The sequence below is a fragment of the Enhydra lutris genome, unplaced genomic scaffold (assembly GCF_002288905.1).
Source record: "Enhydra lutris kenyoni isolate GAN:26980312 unplaced genomic scaffold, ASM228890v2 scaffoldscaffold13, whole genome shotgun sequence".
Classification (NCBI taxonomy): domain Eukaryota; kingdom Metazoa; phylum Chordata; class Mammalia; order Carnivora; family Mustelidae; genus Enhydra; species Enhydra lutris.
Genome location: NW_019154097.1, coordinates 36,814,010 through 36,819,453, shown reverse-complemented (window position 1 = coordinate 36,819,453; position 5,444 = coordinate 36,814,010). Strand labels below are relative to the sequence as shown.

At 66.9% G+C, this 5,444-nt stretch overlaps 1 protein-coding gene across 1 annotated transcript in view; it reads left to right on the top strand.

Moving 5' to 3' along the window:
• The first annotated feature begins 2,930 nt into the window (after positions 1–2,930).
• Positions 2,931–5,444, top strand: part of LOC111146397 (EGF like domain multiple 7) — a 9,277-nt gene continuing 6,763 nt past the window's right edge. The window contains exons 1-2 of the mRNA XM_022501930.1: positions 2,931–2,975; positions 4,410–4,501. The gene's annotated coding sequence lies outside the window, so the exon portion shown is untranslated. The remainder of the gene's footprint in view (positions 2,976–4,409; positions 4,502–5,444) is intronic.

The window sequence follows — 5,444 nt, the reverse complement described above, 5'->3', positions numbered from 1 at the left end:
TGACGGAGCCACCCTGTCCTGAGGCCGCGGCTGCTCTGGGGGAAACAGGAAGCCCCATCTCTCTGCCGGTGGCTCTTCTCGCTCCTTCCTGCAGCCTGGCTCACACACCTCGCCTGGGGCTCTCGGCCTCAAGCCGGCCTCTGCTGGGGGCCTGGTCTACCCCTTCCTGGGGCTGCAGAGGCCCAAAGCTCAGGGGTGGGGGGTCCCAGGAGGACCGCGAAGGCCCTGGCGGATCTCTGCCACACCCCACGGCCTGACCAGCACGCCCAGGGAAGGTAAGGCAGCAAGACCCCTTTCCAACAACTTCAGAACGTTCACAGCTGGGGAGGTAGCTGCGACCATCCAGCCCTACTGACCACGGGGTGGATGGGGAAACTGAGGCCCAGAGCCTCCAGCAACAGAAAGCGAAGCTGGGACCAGTTCCCCCAGCCTTGGACGCCATGCCGGAAGCAGGCCAGGCTCTAAGCCCAGGTCTCCGAGCTGCGCAGGTGTGGACAGCGGACTGCCGGGGCCCACCATGCCCTCAGGGGATGCAGGCCCAGGTCAGACTCCTTCCAGTGGGGACTCCCTGCCGGCAAGCCGTGTGTTCCTGGACCCTAAACAGGGACCATCAGAGGTGGGAGGAGGCCCTGCCTCTCGTGGGAGGGAGGGTGGTCCCAGCCTGCCCCAGGTGGAGCCTCCTTCCACCGTCCCAGCACCCTGGGGTGGGCCTGTGGGGCATAAAGCACGTCTCGCCCCTCTCTAGGGCCCCGGGACCTCCTGGAGTCCAAGAAAGTGTCACTTCCACCTCTGTCCCCCACCTGTACCCCACCCCCAGGGCGGACCCTGAGGAGCTGAGCCCTGTTTAGGGCAGGGCCCTAGGCCTCCTCCTGCACTGGCCCTTGAGACTCTAGGAGCCTGAGTGCAGCGCCTGGTGGGGGGGTGAGTGGCAAGTCGGGGCGAGGCCATCCCTTGACGCTCTGACCCAAAGCCTGCTCTCCGTGGATCAGTTCTGATCTCCGCTCAGGGAGGGGATGGGGGCAGGGCAGAGCCGGTCAGGAGGCAAGCGCGGACCCGTGGGGGGCTCACAGAGCCTGCGGGCAGCAGGCAGAACCGGCGCCCCACCCTGGCCGGCTCCCAGGGGCTGGGGAGACTGACTTTCTTTGCTCTCGCCATGTATGTATTGCACGTCTGTGCTCTGGAGTGTCTTTCCAGAAAGTTCCCTCACATGGCCAAGCTTTAAAGGGAGGGTGAGACATTCACCATCCACTGTTGGGCTCATTAGCTACTCCCAGGTCAGCCCGCCCCTGGCAGGGAAGGTCGGGGGACTGGGGGCTGCCCCCGAGGGAGCCCCCTCTGAGAAAAGAAAGCAGCTGTCTTGATCCTGACCCATTCTAGCCCTCTGCCTCGCTGCTCACCTGGGGCAAGTCTCTTCTCTCTCCCAGGCCTCAGTTTCCCTGTCTACACACAAAAGAGGCTGGCTGCAGCCGGCCCTGGTGTCTGCAGGGGCTCGGACCCCATCTCTGGGTGTGGTCTGGGTGGGGCGGGCAGCGGGGGCAGAGTCCAGCTTGGACCCTACCCTCTAGCAAGGCCTCCAGCCCTGTGCCTGCAGCAGACCCCCAACCTGCAGGCTGTGGGGGTGGGGAGGAGGCTGGTCCCTCTTGCTCTCAGCATTCCCGTGGGGGATTTTCCAAGCAGCAACCCCTCCTCCCTCTTGGCCAGGACACCCAGCTAGGTGGGGCCAGAGGGAGGTAAGGGCGAGCAGGGGTGTTCTGGCTGTGGGTGGGCAGGGGCTGATCCCGGAGCAGGGCACAAACCCCGGGGACAACCAGCAGAGGTCTGGCGTGGCCCTGCTGGATCAGGGACCCTCGGCCAACTGTGTGGTCCAGGTGCGTCCTCAGCAGCTGCCCAGGTCCCCTTGGGTCTCCAGCCACCCACGATCCCAGCAACTGAGGTCCAGCCTGCGGGCTCCCAGCACCACCTAAACGAAGACACCGGAAGTTAGTCCAGGAGCTGGAGGTGAACACCCCCAAGCACTCTTGGTGGTCTCCCAAAGGCCCTACATTCCTCCATCTCCATGCCCAGCCCTGGCACTCCTCTGCCTGCTGGAGGCCGAGGGAGGGGAGAGGGCTGGGGGATGTGCTCTGCCTGCCCCTGGGAGAGGACCCCGGTGGGTGCATCTCCGGGAGCAGGGGGCTCACTGCCCCCCGGGGTAGCCCCTTCCTGGAGAAGGCCCGAATCTCTGGGCTGGTGACTGCCCTCCCTGATCCCCCCTCAGCCACTCTGGGCCTCAGGGGCTGTGTCCGGACCACCAGTCCACCTTGCCCATCCCCAGGTCTCTTCCGGCCGGGGCCCCCTCCCAGGGTGGGAGTCCCTCCAGATTCCCATGCTGGGCATACACATCTGAGGGTGCAGGTGCCCGGCCTGGGGAGAGTCCAGGGTCAGAGCACAAACAGTCCCTCCTGTGGAACTTTGGTAACATGGCTGATGGGGCCAGAAGGTGGCTTCCCAGTGTGCCACGTCCTCTGTCACACGCTGAGACCCGCGGGTCCCAGGCTTGCCAGCCAGGCCTGCGCCTGGTCTCCGGCTGCTTCAGAGTTAGACTCTGAAATCCCAGGGGACCGCTCCCCCACCCCTGCCCACAATCCGACTAGGCCACCCCCTGGATGGCCCCCACCCGTCCCAGGGCCTCCTGTTTGTTTGCAGGCCGCTCCCTGTTATCAGCGAGGAACACACACAGGAAGTCCGGCCGGGAAGGGCCCATCCCAATCCTGATTTACACGGGATGAAGCATAAAAAGCCACCCTTCCTTGCCCCGGGAGGAGCTTCCCCGCCCGCAGACGGCTGCCCCGCACGGCCCAGCTGAGAGCTCCGCGGTCAGGCCAGGCAGGCGGCCTCCGGAGGCGCTTGGGGCGGCCAGACAGGGGAGGATCCACCTCTGGCCTGAGCGGGCAGCGATGGGGGCCGTGGCCAAGCCCGGGCCCGGGCAGTATCAGGTATGGCAGGGGTGGCCTCGGGGACAGGGAGCGGGCCAAGCGGGGTGAGCCCACCCTTGGCTCCCACCGACCTGCTGGCCGAGGCACCTGTCGGCTGGGTGCCCACCCGCCAGCTCCGCACCCTGGCCTCCGGGCACCATCTCGCTCTTCTCCGATGGTGCCATTCCCACCGCGTTGGGGACACTCAGGCCCCTTGGCCAAGGGCACCCGCTGTGGGTGGCCTGGTCTAGACTGACTCTGGCTGGCCTGGCTGGGACACTGAGCCCTGGGTAGTCCAGCAGCCACTGTGACTCCTGAGAGGAGAAGCCCGACGCGGCCTGTGGCCTTCCCCTCCACACGCCCTCCAGGCCGACTGCCATCCTGGAGAAGCTCCTAAGATCGGCTGGGCTCTCCTCTCAAAGCCGGGGTCCCAGGGCCATCCCCCAAGCGTGGGCAAGCTCTCCCAACGTGGGTCTGGGAGGGCAGGTGGAGGAGGCTCTGGCCTCACGCAGAGGAAGCCCAAAGCCAGATGTATGGCCAGGCTCCTTGGGTGCGCTGAGCGGACACGAGCGGCCCCCCACGTCCTGCTGGGCTGGCCTCGGGGGCATGGGTAAGGTCCTCAGGCACAGGGACGGCCCACCTGGGACCCTAGGGGAGCCCCTGCTCTCCCTCTCCCCTCCTCCAGCCAGAGTGCCCAAGTCCCCAACCAAGACCCCCGGCCGCACTAGAGGCTTCTCCGGCTTCCGCTGCTCCCGTGGCCCCAAGGCCATGGCCGAGGTCTGTCTGGGGAAGCCCCGTGGATCACATGAAGAAGCAGAACACGAGGCCTCGGCCCGGCCCAGGGTTAGCAGCTGAGTGAGGGCCAGGGGCCCAGCTGGGTTGCAGGGTCAGGGACAGGATGGGGGCAGGGGACTGGGTGGGGAAGGTCTCCCCTAGGCCTGGCTCTTAACTCTTCCCTGCCTGGGTCTGAGTGAGGGCTGCCCTGCTCAGGTTCAGGGGCCAGGGGACCTGAAGTCCTTCAGCGGCAGGAGCCTGTCATGATTACAAGCGTCGCAGCTGCAGCTACCCCAGCTGCCCTCAGACCATCTGCCAGGGGCTCTCAGGGCCCTCTCATCCTGGGGGCTTCTGTCCAGCCATTGGGGTCCCCTCCTGTCCTTTAGTTCCCATGTACCAAAGTGGGCCCTAACCTGACACCCCAAGCTACTAGCTCTCCAAGAAGCCTTCCCCTTCCCCAAGAAAGGGAAGCCCTGGGCTTTGCAGTCATGCCCAGCAGCCTGTCCATCCCCATCTCCTGGGACCCGAGGCAGGTCTGGCTCTGCCTGGAGGCTGAGGGTGTGAGCCACAGGCAACACTCGGAAAGACCCACTCAGCTCTGGCTGTCGCCGCCATCCCAGCCCCTGGACATCAGGGTGACCAAGGCTGGGCGCTAACCCACACTATGGCTCTGACCAGCAGAGTCCGGCTGGAGGGAAGTACCAGGACCCCTGCCTGCCGGAAGAGCAGCTGCCACCGCTGTCCGGGGGGAATGACAGAGCCGCCTTCTCCAGGTGAGTCCCATAGCAGGCTTCAGATGCTCTGGGCACAAGCGGGGGGTCCAGCTGGGCCTGGGAACATCCTACACACACATGCTTAGGTCACTTAGGTGACCAGGGTCCAGGCCCTGCTTCAAGGGCAGAAGCGGCCGAGGGGAGCAGGCCCTGCGCCTGGCATGCAGTGAGGGCCGTGAGAGTCCTGGTGTCGATGTGACCAAATAATTCCCGGCAGGTGGGGCGTGCCTGCTCCTGGTTCCGGCCCCCTCCCTTGGTGGGCACTGCTGCAGGGAAGTGCTGCTTTAGCCCACCTGACACGTGCAGAAATGGAGCCCAGGAGGCCCGGCGGAGGGGGCGTCTGGGGGTGGTCTTGACCCTAACCCTAACCCAGTGGGAGTCCCACAGAGTCCCGAACCTGACACGCTGGTTGAGAGGTCGCACCTAGGCTCTGCCCAGGCTCCACCAAGCCACAGCTCTCCGTGTGACCTCGTGCAAATAGGGGTGCCCGGGCCGCGGGGGTCATTCTGCCCACCCTACGGGTGACTGCAAAGTCGCGGTCAGCTTTAGTCCGTGCCTGCTGCCTAGTGAGCTGGCCACCCCCTTGCGATGGCCATCCGCACGGTTCGGTGCCCAGCCTGGGAGTTCGAGGGCCTCCCCCTCCCCCGACCAGAGCGGGCTCCCCACGCGGCCTCCGGACACCTGACCGCGTCCCAGTCCTGCGTCCCCTGCGGCCGCGCGTCCTGCTGCGGGGTCGAAGCTGGCCCGGGAGGGGCGGCGGCGCGCTCAGGCGGGTGCGCGTCGGGCGTCCCGGGCTCGGGCTGACTCACGCCCTGCCCGCGGGGCGCCGCGCGCCGCGGGCCTCAGTGTCCCCATCTGCGCAATGGGGGCGGGCGCGGGGGCTCGGAGCCCACCCGGGGCGGGCGGGGGGCGGGGTCGGGGCGGGGCGGCGGGCGGGGCCGGG